The following is a 12,647-nucleotide window of genomic DNA, read 5'->3' on the forward strand; positions in this document are numbered from 1 at the left end:
AGGGCTTTGAGCTTTCATAGCCCTCCTGGGCTTCCAAAGGTGAGGAGCTGTTTATATTTTTTCTCTGCTGCCGGTCTCCCCAAAGCTGTGTGTCTGCATGTATTCCAGCACAGTTCATAGCACCATCGTTGTGAAAGAAACAGTTAAGGATAGACAGAATCTCTGGAGCACGCTTCTTACTTCTGTTTCCTTGCAGATATTAAACAATTTCAGTTTTAAGGTGTTATTTTTTTCTAGCTCTAATGTATTTTACCATGCACAGTACAGCTCTGGGCAGAGAACCAACATAAAAACAACTTGTGTTACTGATGCAGCGAGCTTAACTGGAGAGGCTGGTGTCTCCAGCATCCATCACTTGAGATCCAGGCCATTTCAAGAAGTGCTTAAGGTTCAGTTATTCTCCATTGATGAAATGTGGCTGGTAGTGTTTGTCCAGATCACAGTGGTCGAAGGACGGACACTGCTAAAGCATTTGCCTGTTGTGGTGGGAGTTGTGTATGTAGGCAGATAATGAGGCCCATGTTTAAACTGCGGGACACTTGAAGCATGATTTTCTCATTTCACAGTCAGTGTGAGGCATGTTGGGAGTGACTGTCAGGGGTTTGTTTTGCAGTGTTTGTTCCCGTATATTTTTCTGACTCTTTGCATGACAGTCCTTATTCTTACTTTCAGTTCCATGTGACTCGGGGAATATTGTATCTATGCATGTGCTTATTGCATGTTGACCTGTATGTAATGTAGTCCTGTTGATTTTACTGTAATAATGAGAATCCATCACAAGGTGCACACTTAATCTGCCAAGATCTATAGACAAATTTTAAGATTTTGTAGTAGTTTAAAAAACCCCTAACCTCTAATGTTAAAAATTTACAAAAATTCTCTTGCATTTCAAGTGGCAACTTCAATGTTTTCTCCTCTGCTAAGAAGCATATCTGCCCCTGGGCAATGCCGCTTGTCCTAGTAATGTTTACTTCCTAATCTTTTCTATCAAAAATAGTAAACTGTATTTGTCAAAGCTATATTTGTGGCCTAATAGAGCAGGCCACAACTCTTTAAGCATCTTAAAAATTACCTGTATGCCAATCCTGGTACTGCAGTGAAAGCATCTGTCAAACTCTGTGCTCTGGGAATATTAAGCAATAATTCCTGTACAAAGTTCTTGTGTTTTGAACTGCTGCTGATCTACCAACAAATTCAAGGAACTTCAGCTGCCCCAGTAAGAATTGCTGGCAAGGGCAATAGGCAGTTACGTGTGTTGGAATTAAAAGAGTTAAGTTCCTCAGTAACTGTCACACCTACATAAACATTGAGGTACAGAACCTTTTAATTGCTGGGTTTCATGTTTGGTTTGGGATGTATAGACTTGAAATACATTTTCCCATCTGAATGGATTGTTTACCTTTTCTTCTTGAGTTTGTCTCTTGTTCCTTTCAGTATCTCAGTACGTTTCTTCAGCGTTTAGAGGTCTCAAGATGGTATTTTGCTACACAAACAAGTACCTTTCTGAATAGCACCAGAAATTAGTGTCCTTTTGCAAACATTTTTTTAATCTCATATTATTAAAGGCCCATTGAGTCTGAAAATTAAGTAATGTAACTTTCTGCAAACACGCATATTTTTCAGTGTAATTGGAAGATGTTTTGGATTACTGTCTTTAGGCCTGTACAGCCAAGAAACCAATTATAAGCATGGTTAGAAAGCGATAGCGTGCATTAGTCAGATTATAACAAGATTCCAATAATGTAAAATTGCTGCACGACAAATTAGTTTGTATAGATTTTGACAGTCCTTTTGCCTTTAATAAACTAAATTATTAAGCAATGCACAGCTGCAGTGCTTCCAAAATTGGAGAAAAATAGAATCATATTTCCTTGTGAAAATCTTTTCCATAGAGCAGAACCACAGGGGTTGGTAAGCTCGGTTTGAGTTGTTTGGTTGGCTTTGTGAATCCATCTGTCCCAAGATGATTTTTGTCTCCATAAGTAGATGATACGTACGTTACAACTGCTACTTGAAAGACTTTGTTAGGCACCTTCTTTTTGCTGTTAGTTTTGACAGATGCCTCCACAATCTCTTGGGCTCCTATTAAGTAAATGAAGGTTTGGGGGTTTTGCAATGTAATTTATGAATAAGTGGTGACTAGATTAATGCTACCTTCTTATTTTCACTACAAACCTAAGCCAAGAGTTTTAACTCAAGTCTTCTGAGAGAATACAAGAGCTATCTGTGTTGTAACTCCATATACCCATTGAGTTGCATCTCTGAAATCCAAGAACCTGCCTTTCCCTCTAGTAAAGTGTTACTACAGTGCTATAAAATAACAGAAAATATACCTGAATCCTAGAAAGCAGGCTATTCAGTCAGTAGCTTTATTATGCTTTCATGTTGTGAGCTATGTTCCAGCTGCAGGTTTGAAAACCACTGTGGCTGCCAAATGATGTTTGTATCTATATTGGTGAGTCTCTATTGCAGTGATATGAACTTTAATTAGATATGACATACTTATGATACAACCTGCTTTCTGCCCAATTTAGAACAAAATCCCACTATTTTTACTTGCATACCAAGTAAGATGAAGCCCAGTTTGAGGGGTGTGCTCCATTCCAGAAGTGCCACTTGATATTTATTTGAAAGGAACAGAGGCTCCCGCAAGACACGGACACTGCCCAGCAGTTTGGCTCTTGCCTTCTCACAGCCCAAGAGCAGCGAGGGCAGACCTTATTTCTGAGTGTCTTTGACTGCTGTCACTTGCGGTGTTTCAACTCTCACACTTTTCTCCTGGGAGAACACGGCGACATTGGCTTAACAGGGGTGAACGGAAAGATGAAGGCTGCTCGTTTTCTGTATTTGTGGTGGGGTTGAACCTCTGGTCATGAATTCAGAGGCAGGCACGAAGTATGTAGCAGCCCTCTGCTCTGGGAACGGTGACAGTGATAATGGTTGATGCCATAAAGTAAGCTGCTCGAGATTATATGTAGAATGACAAGGGGGCAGAAAAAGATATTTACTACATTTTAAAATGGTAAAATTGAGGATTTTCAGGAATGAGAAAGAAGACCAGCTTTGCAGTGCTTTTGAGTGGCTTACATTTTGAAGGCTGCTTTTTCAGGAGAGAGAGTTCCAGAGATAATTTTTAATGAGTATGCGAAGTAGTGCCTGTAGCATTTGCAACACCAGTTGTGAAACAGGACTAGTAGAAGCAACCTTTAAAAAATGAAATGCTCCTGCCTTCCAGTTTGGTAAAAATCATTCCTGTGTTTGATTTTCTTCACTGAGAAAAATAAAACTTGAAGGCTTTAGGCCAAGCAGTTTGAATTATGATCAGGCCAAAGAATTGGATTCTCTCTCAAATAGAAAGAATGAGAATTGCATTGTGTTGTTTCCAAAATAGTCTGACCGAGTAACTTTATAGAAATGTATACAAGTAATATCATGTGATAGGCGGTATATAAGCAGTCTATGAAAAAACAGCAATACATACCAGTTTTTTGGAGGTATGCTGCAAAATACTAAAGAAAGGAAGGAATGGAAAAAAGCCTGTCTTCCATGCATAAAGAATAATGGGACAACAGGAAATGCAAGTCACTTAGCTCCAGTTCTTTAATTCCTGCGTCATTTTCATTTAGTGTTTGAAAGACATCTCATCTGAAGAATGCGCAACACAATAAAGCTCAGAAACCTGTCTCCTCAGTATACCGAAGCTCATACAGATGTACACACTGCTGCTTCCTTGATGTGCTGTCAGCAGCTAGTCAAATGTAAGACTTTCTGAGCATCATCAATGCTCTCTGAAAATATCCTCTGCACTGGGAATACACGACTTCTTAAGTCGTTAAAAGGATGAATTACGGAAATTACAGTGGATGAGGAAGAGAAGATGCCTGTTTGCTTGGGACGTTGCCTTGAGGTAGTCAAAGCAGAACATGAATGTTTTACAGATAAAGATCTTAAACTTCATAGTTTCTTTTTCAGAACCTGGAATAACTTTTGCTAACACGTAATGTTTACTAGTACAGTTACACTTGAAGATGCAATATTGTTGAAGCTTTGCTTATCTCTATAGCATTTTAATCCATGTCTGGTTGTCATCTACCTGGGGAGCTTTATGGATCATGTTAGTTGGGCTGTAAATTTACAGGTTAAAATTTTCCTGGTTTTTTGTTTGGTTGGTTGGTTTGTTTTGGTTTGTTTGTTTTTTTGTGTTTTTTTTTTTTTTTTTTTCCCCTTGATTATGGTTATGACCCAGAGACTTCTAAACTTCCATAGTACTCAAACTTCCCTGTGTACATTTTAGCGTATCAGAACAATCTCGCTCAGAGTCCCTTTTGGTCGGATTAGAGCTGTTAGTGGTTTTGAAGTCTTAACTCTGTGATGAGTGTTTGTGTTTTGTTCTGAAATTACTGTCTGCTGTTATCAAGGAAATAGCACTTTTATCATGTTTACTTTGTGATCATAAATATTATTCAGTGAATTGTGTTCTTAAACTTTGCATGCGATAAATGATTTATTGTCAGTTTAACTTCTGATGCTGTGTTTGGTTGTACTGTGTGTAAGCTTCTGAATTATAATGAAATGTTTAGCAATCAATGCAGTCAGATTTGCTTACGCTTCTAGAGTGATTCTAAGAGGCAACATGAATTTTTCAATGCAAGACTCTGGTTTATTCCAAGTCACTTCTCCTGTTAGTTGTGTTTTTTCTCAGCTGTGGCAAAAAGTGGTGCTGTTTGCAGAGTCAAAATGGAAAAGCAAATCTTGGTTTTGCAGATGAACCAACCCTTATTTTGTTAATGTATTACTTGGATTTCAGTTCTGCTGGTGACATTTGTTGGTTGGATGGTCTTTGAAATAGGGGGATTAGAGGGAATAAATCGTAGTGAGCAGATCAAGTATCTCAGTGGTAACATTTGGGTTTATGCAAACGGAGGGAGAAGCAGACCAGAAATTACGCTGCACTCACAGGACAGACTAAAAATAAGGCCTTATTCGTGCATTGAGCTCGCATGGCTTTAAGTTCAAGAGAGAGACTTACATTTTCATTTAATGTCAGTTTATACTGAATTATTTTTCTGTACACACGCTTTTCATTGGCTTGGTAGCAGTCTTTGCTATAGTCGTGCTCTTCATACAGGAAGAAAACAACATCAAATACTATTAACAGGTGGTCTAGTGGGGAAGACAGCAGTAAACACTACTTCCTGAAAGCAAATCATTCCTCTCTCCCAAACGGGCCATATGCAATTTATAAAATGCATATCAGTACTTTTTATGAGTACATAATTTACTTTTCTGTCTTTTTTCCCCTAACTATACATGATTTATTAACAAAACAAGCAAAAACCCTAGACAGTCATTCAAAAAAGAAATGTTACTTGTTTGTTGAAAATCAATTTTTGATTATTTTTTAAAAATGGCATTGACTTAAGAAGTCCCAATCTAATAGTAGTAAGGATTTCAGCTACAAGTCATGGAAGAAAAGAATCTGTGATGGAAATTGCGGTCCAAAAGCTTGAGAGGGTTGCAAACAAAGCTATCCCTTTAAAAGATTAAGTCAATCTAGTTTAGATAGCTATATTGCTGCAATTTAGAGAAGTACAAGACACTTTCCCCCTGTGTTTCTTTCAGTTAGCAAAATGGAAAAGGTTGTGGAAAAAACCCCACCCCTGAAATGGGTAAATAGGACTCCGTGCTGATAGAGGAGCACGCTCTAGTGGCAGATTAATCCAGCGTGGCCTTCTTGGGTACCCTGGCTCCCAACTTCACCGATACTAATAAACTACTTCAAGGGAGAGAGTGACATTTCACAGAATCCTTTTAAATCTATCGTTTCTGTTGCTGTCCTGTGCCAAAATAAGTGCAGTATGTTTACATGTGGCATCATCACGTGTATTGGTGGTAGTATGATAAAATTCCTGCTCTGTAATTAATCTTGAAATGGGGAAGTAATGTATATTTTTGTGTACTGTTTTTAAATGTATAGCTATTTTAAGCTGCAGAGGGGAAGATTTCATGCTCACGATGCACAAATTCTTACGGAGCGTGAGCATTTTAGTAACAGATACAGTCGTTAAGCTTGCCAGTGAGCGTCATGTAACATGTTGGGTCCTCAAAATCATCCACATTTTTGCAGTGTTTTCTGTTCCTGTCCTCTCCCTGAGGCTGGTAAATCTCTTTAGCCCTTCACTTCCTGCTCAACTCTGATTTTTTTTTTTTTTTTTTTTTTCCTCTTTAATGAGACTGTAGGTTTTCAGTTTGATTCTTTTCAGATTCTCTGAAAAATACATGTAGATAGGCATCTTGTAAGAAAGAAAAAAGACTAATCATGTACCTACGAAACAATCTGCAGCATTACTGCAGAGTCAAAGTCTGAAGAGTGGATGTAGTAAAGGAAATCCTACCCTGTGATTATAGGTGAGCACTCTGTGATGTGCTTCATTTCATCACATCGCTTGGTAGGAATATAATTAAACATGAAGTTTTTATCCTACATGCTAGAAATTCTGTTCGTATCACTAACATACTAAAAAAAGGGGGTGAGGGGAACATATTTTCTCTACGTAATGTGTCTTTGCAGCACAGGCAGTAAATTCTACTGATACTTATTAAACAGAATAAAAGTGTTTCCAGGATAAATATAATTTAGGGGATTCTCTGAAGGTTACCTTATGTGGTGCAAGCGACTGCAGAAGTAGCTGGCTGTTAGGGTCCATCTGAAAAGTTACTTTAGTCACTTAGCCATTCTTAAAGGATCTGCTAAGTTGGGCCATGCATCCAATTCTTGCTGTGCACCTCTCAGCCCTCTCCATCCTGTGGCAAATTAGTTAACTGTAAACAGGTTTCTTGGTGTTGTTGTAGGGAGGCTAATGCAATGATGAATTTCTGATGCTCTGTGTATGTTGTGTTTTTGTGTATGCTCTGTGGGGAATTGTGGAGAGGAATGGAATTCCTCTTAAGGCAGCTTCTGTTGAGGCTGTGGTGGTACACTGCTCTGCTGTAGGGCCTCCTGGGTCTTCCTCCCGTTTGGTGTCATTTTGGGGGTAATACCAACTATTTTCTTGAAACAGTTTACTCAATGAATGAAACATACTCAATGTAGAAGTAAAATTTACAAAGTTCAAAGCATGTTAAGTGTTGAAACTTATTTCTCCCTCTTGTTAGTTCAGCCAGCAGGATCAGCATGCCCTTTTAATGACCTTTGCACTATCATTCATCTTAGAGTTAAACTTTTATGTGTTTTAAACTTTGCTTCTGATTTTTTTATTATTATTATTATTATTATTTTAATTTAAATTTTAGCAATACAGTTGATACATACAATCAAGGCAGTAATAGCCTAGAAGAGAATTAAAATTACATTAATATAGGGCCATGACCTTTTCACTTACCTTGTGAGCTACTGTCAGTAAGTGTTGTTACAGGGAAGGACCAGGATGCTTTTCAAGTCCAGGGTGGTGGTACTGGAGTGTTTTTCATAGAAATGTATTAATGGATAAACTGACTTTATTGTGAGGAAGCTGGCAGTCTCCAATGCTTTGTAGCATTTACTTCTCACACATCTAGGTCATAGCATTTGTATCTTCTCATTCTGAAAAGTAGAACCATGAATATGTAAATATTAATTAAACAAATGCTGCAGTTTCTCTGTACGTGGAGGCTGTAGTGCCATCAGTGGTTGTAGCATTCCCCTTTCTCTCGCCCAGGGCTCTTCCCATATTTTAAGAGACAAATGACCATTCAGCTGTCAGGGACTCTGCAGGAAGGAGGGAGAGGTTTATTTGAATCTTTTGGGAATTTAAACATGGAAAATGATCACTGACCAAAATATTCTGTAATTCCTCAATCAACACAAGGAAAAAACATTTCCAAGTCTTTTTCAACTTAGTAACAGACTAAATAGCTGAGGGTTTCTTAGAGGTCAATGATTATTTTAAAGATGAGGCAAAGTCTTAAATGCTACATGCTGTTTAAGGCATGTGTCGCCTTCCTTGGGTTTAGTTCTTGTTTTAAGGAGGTATTTGGAAAGTGTCAGTGTTACTAGTAATGCATTTTGTGGCCTTTGTGGCTGGAGTTTGGTATTTAGAAAATAGCTTGCTGTTTTCCTGAGCTGCTTCCATTTGGGGCAAGATTATCTGTTTTACTATTAAGTATGTTCTGCTTCAAACAGTATTTTTTTGATATGTGGATTCTTTTTTTTTGTGGTGCCCAGACAGTCTGCCTGTGCTCCTACCTTTAAACCTTTCTCCTTAATCTCTTTGTTTATGTAAAATCACTCTTAATGATATAATCTGTGATGAATATTGGTGGTAGGAATCGATGTGTTATACAAATACAGAATGGGTAATTGTTCTGATCACAGGTGCATAATGTACTTAACTCCTAGGGAGTGTTGGAAGTTTTCAAGTCACTTGGAGAAATTAACTCCATGAGGGTATTTTAAGGATCCTTTCATATAACATATTCATTTAAAGTTATTGGTGTTAAGTTCAGATCCAAAGTCATCAATTTTGAAAACACTGGGTGGTTTGATCATGGCCTTGTGCTTCCTATTTTTTTATCTTCCTACTGAATCATTTTAGTTACGTACTTTAGCTAACACATAAAGTAAGGTACTGCATCAATACTTCGACGTTTATAAACTTTAATCTGGATTCTCATAAAGTTTCCCTTTGTCAGTATGGGCAGCCAAAAAGAACAGAAATTCCTTTAAAGCTAATGCTCTGTTCTGTGGTAGGGTTTTGTTTTCAACAAAAAAAGTGAGAAAAGCATAGACTTGAAACTGTACCTGTACTTTTTGGGAATATTTTCCATGTAAGTAATTGAAAGGTGGTCTTTAATTTTGCTTGATTATTTTCTCATCTAAGCATATATTGCAATCGGTAGGAAACAATGTTGTTTTAATGCTTTAGTAAAAAGACTGGTAGAAAAATAGCTTTTATCCTTTTTTCATCCTTTAAAATAAATATTGATAGAAACTATCATAATATGGTTTGTGTTACAGGTGGTGTAATACCAAGGGCTGTACTGCTGCCACATCACAATTTTGTGGGGTTTCAGAGAGTAGTTCTGGTAAGGACACTCAATTATCTATTTATTTGTCATAAAAGTAGACTGATAGTTTGGTACAATTTAGTATTAGTAATTGCAATTATGTGCATTTACAGTATTTGTTAGGTATCAGTTTCTGCAGCCCGCTGAATCTTTTCATTAAGTGTTCTTTTATTCAATGGTCTTCAACAGCTCCTTTTGGAGCTGTTATTGTCTCATGTAAATCTGTATTAATTTCATTGAGAGTTGTTACGGTATAACACGTCAGCTCACAGCATGGAAATATTAGTAAACAGACCTTTTGACAAAACACCTTGTAAAAACTATTGTCTACTTGAAGTGTGGAGTGGCTATTGTTTAGTTTGTATCAGTTTTTAAAAGGGGGAAAACTTACTGTGTTTTGATTATGGTATGGTTGGTTTTTTTTCAAGTGCTAAAGTCGTGGCTTCCTAAAGGAAAATAAGAATATGTGGTTCAGAGAGCAAATATCCACACGATGTGCTGTTACTGGTCTCCTCTTCTTAAATTTAATGTACACTCACAATTTTGCAGTTATTTTCTTTAAATGCATGCAACTGCGATCCCTCTATCATTTCTTTTGATTTTTGCATACTTTCCTTAAACATATTTCCTTATCTCTTCTCCATGGCTAGAGTTGCAAGGGAGATGAAATTACGTTTTTTTTAATGAAGGAAAAATGCATTCTGAACCAGTCTACCAACAGCCATGCATAAGTATTGTGCAAGAGCACAATTGAGTATTTGTTCTTTCGGCAGTAGATAACAGATACCACATTGGTATCTGTAGACTTTTTAATATACGCTGTAATTTAACAAATGTCTTGTGGGTGTAGCAGATGTCTGTCTTTTTTTAAAAAAAAATCACAATCCTTAAAAGTTTTTAGCAAGCTCTGTGTATTATCGTAGGTCTGTAGAGGGCCCTCGAAGACAGAGGGAGTTTGTTTTAGCAGCCCTTCCCTTGGAAGCAGACCCCCCCCCCCCCCCCCCCCCCAGGCAGAGGAGGATGCTGCTGACTGTTCTTTATGGCCTTGCTCTTGCAGGAACTATTGTACTGGCTCTGCTCCAACAAATCACTTAAGCAATTGAAGTCAGTTGGACTAGAATATGTTCAAATTCTTCTTCTGGATTGATGTGTATCTATGCATACTTTCACAAGTTCTCTTTTTGGTTTTTTGTTTTTTTAAACAAGGTGGGGTACACAAGAACTTCTCAATGGGGTTCTGTAGTCATTGTAAGAAGCTAGTAGATCTTTCTGTGTTGGAGGTATTGGGGGGAGGGGGGCCCTTGCTTGAGGAGGCTCTGGAGGCTGATAAATTAGGGAAGCAAAAGGATGCGATGTGAAGACGCAAGTGAATTGGTGTAAAGACCGAAGCCATTTTCCCTGCTGTCGTTGCATTGGATTTGGTCTATCTAAAATACTTGGGCATGGTACTATTCACACTATATGGTTGCCAGCCCTGTAGGCATGTAATACCTTGAGTATGCACAAATCATGCATGTAGACTTACATTGGAGTTTCTAAATCTTGGAGTGGAAGAAAATAGGCTTTCAGATTTGTATGAGCAACGGCATTGTGAAGTTTTGAGTATCATTACTCAAGAATGTTAAATGACAATTCTGCAAAGTAAAGAAATCACAGCTTTATAAATATTGTAAGAAAAGAAAGATGATGGGAGCTCTTTGGAGTCTGAGAAATACTGAAAATTTTTCAAAATGTTGTGAGCAATTTGTGCAGTACTTATTAAAGTATAATGTCATCTGGAGAAGTCATGGACTTCTTGCTCTCTATCATCTCTTTGTTTTCAAATAATGCTCCTATTACTGGAAATGGGTGAGCAGAATTGTTCATGTGTGAAACCTGTTATTCCAGTGTTTGAGGTATGGTAAAGGTAACCTAACATGGTGGGTTTCTTTTTTTGAAAATCCGTCCTATCTAATGTGTTTAAATCTGAACTAGCAGAAGCAGTTACTGTGATTGCTTAATTCTGCAAAAGATAGAGTAGAGGTCATTTGTGGGACAGTTTGAAGACCATTTCAGTGCAGCTGCCTGTGTAATAGTAGCCTGCAGTTATAAGACGTGGTGTGTTTCCATCTCTGCTGATGTTTTAACTTGACTAAGCAAAACTGTTTTCTCTACACAAAGCTGTGATCATGTTTCCAACTGCACGGTAGAGGAGACTGTTTAATTCAAAACAGCACCTTCTGATGGGGTGGGGGTGGGGAAGCCTCATCGGACAGACAGATGATATATCTTCAGCTTTTGAATAGTTTGCTTCAAAGGGGATTAATTCAAAAATTAGTGAGGACAGATGTCTGATGTTGACCTAAGCAGTCAGAAAGAAGAGGAAATGTCCTGGGTTTGAACTTTTTATCTTAATTGGATCTTTTGTGACTTTCAGACCATTTGATAAGAGTTGCTTCAGTTAGACTCTCTTGCTTCTACTGTACAAAGGCAACAGTTTTAATTTTTAAGGTTTTTATGGATGTGTGTGTAGGCACTCGTGTAAGCATTTGCATACAGCTTTGAAGGATGCTAACCTTGCAAAAGAAAACTTTTATACACAACAGGCTGCTTTGGTATAGCTTTTTTATATGCCATGTGCTATACGGAAAAGGAGAAGTGGCATTCTTTTAAACCATCTTTCAAATTTTTTTTGAAACTCACTGTGTATCCCTCTACAGGTGTGTTCAGGTTCCTTTCACTAGCCAGACCCTCTGTACATGCCAAATTAGCAAGAAGAACATTTGGTAGGCTGCTTTAATCTTCTAAGATTAACAGTTCAATTGCTTCTACAGATACAGGTGACTTTACAATATGCAGGAGCCATCTGGGGCTGTGTTGTGGCAGGCATGTTCATCGGATCTCTGTGAATTTTTCCTTCACAGTAGTATAAATATTCCTCTAGACTTAAACACTGATGAAGTATCAGAATTTGGCATTTGTTCAAAGTTGTCCTTGGTCTAGGATAATTTGAGTTAGGTAAAATATTCTATTTTCAACAGACAAGGGAAGAAGCTTGTTTTTATTTTTTAGGGCATTTTGTGAAAGAAAAGAGTGCTCTTGATGATTCAGGTATTGGAACAGCTCCCAGTAAAAAAAGGATATATTGCAGGGTATGGAAAATCTGGTCAAGGATGATGACTGTATTGCATGTCTTTTCTATGTATTATAGGCATATCACCTCAGCATATATGCTATTCTTAATATTCTGCCAAAAGACCCTTGATACAGCTTCATTTAGAGAAAAAAAATAAGCAGATGCGGGAAGGGGGACCAACTTAATGGCTAGACAATCTTTGGAGGCGTGAGTGAGTTTTTCATTAAACATATATACCTAAAGGGAAAAATCAATACTGTTTCTTAAGGAAATTCAGGTATAGCTGATACTGATGGAGACATTCTCTGCCAAAATACATCACACTGAGGCCTAGACAGTACAGTTTTGCTCATGAAAAATTACACAGTCAAACTTTGATGTGTGGTATAGAGTAAGGTGTAGAGATGTGGAGATTGAATGTCTGCATTGAAGGTGATTATTGTAGCAGAAACTGAAAATTATGTAAATTAAGAAAAGAGGTACTTGC

General features: G+C 37.7%; 1 protein-coding gene across 10 annotated transcripts in view; it reads left to right on the forward strand.

Moving 5' to 3' along the window:
• TBL1XR1 (TBL1X/Y related 1) overlaps nucleotides 1-12,647 on the forward strand; it is a 118,043-nt gene that overhangs the window by 68,836 nt on the left and 36,560 nt on the right. For 6 of the 10 annotated variants that reach the window (XM_055723471.1, XM_055723468.1, XM_055723463.1 and 3 more), the window contains one exon: nucleotides 8,996-9,063. The exons of the other annotated variants lie outside the window; for them this stretch is intronic. The gene's annotated coding sequence lies outside the window, so the exon portion shown is untranslated. The remainder of the gene's footprint in view (nucleotides 1-8,995; nucleotides 9,064-12,647) is intronic. 10 annotated transcript variants of the gene reach the window in all.

The sequence above is a fragment of the Falco cherrug genome, chromosome 11 (assembly GCF_023634085.1).
Source record: "Falco cherrug isolate bFalChe1 chromosome 11, bFalChe1.pri, whole genome shotgun sequence".
Taxonomy (NCBI): Eukaryota; Metazoa; Chordata; class Aves; order Falconiformes; family Falconidae; genus Falco; species Falco cherrug.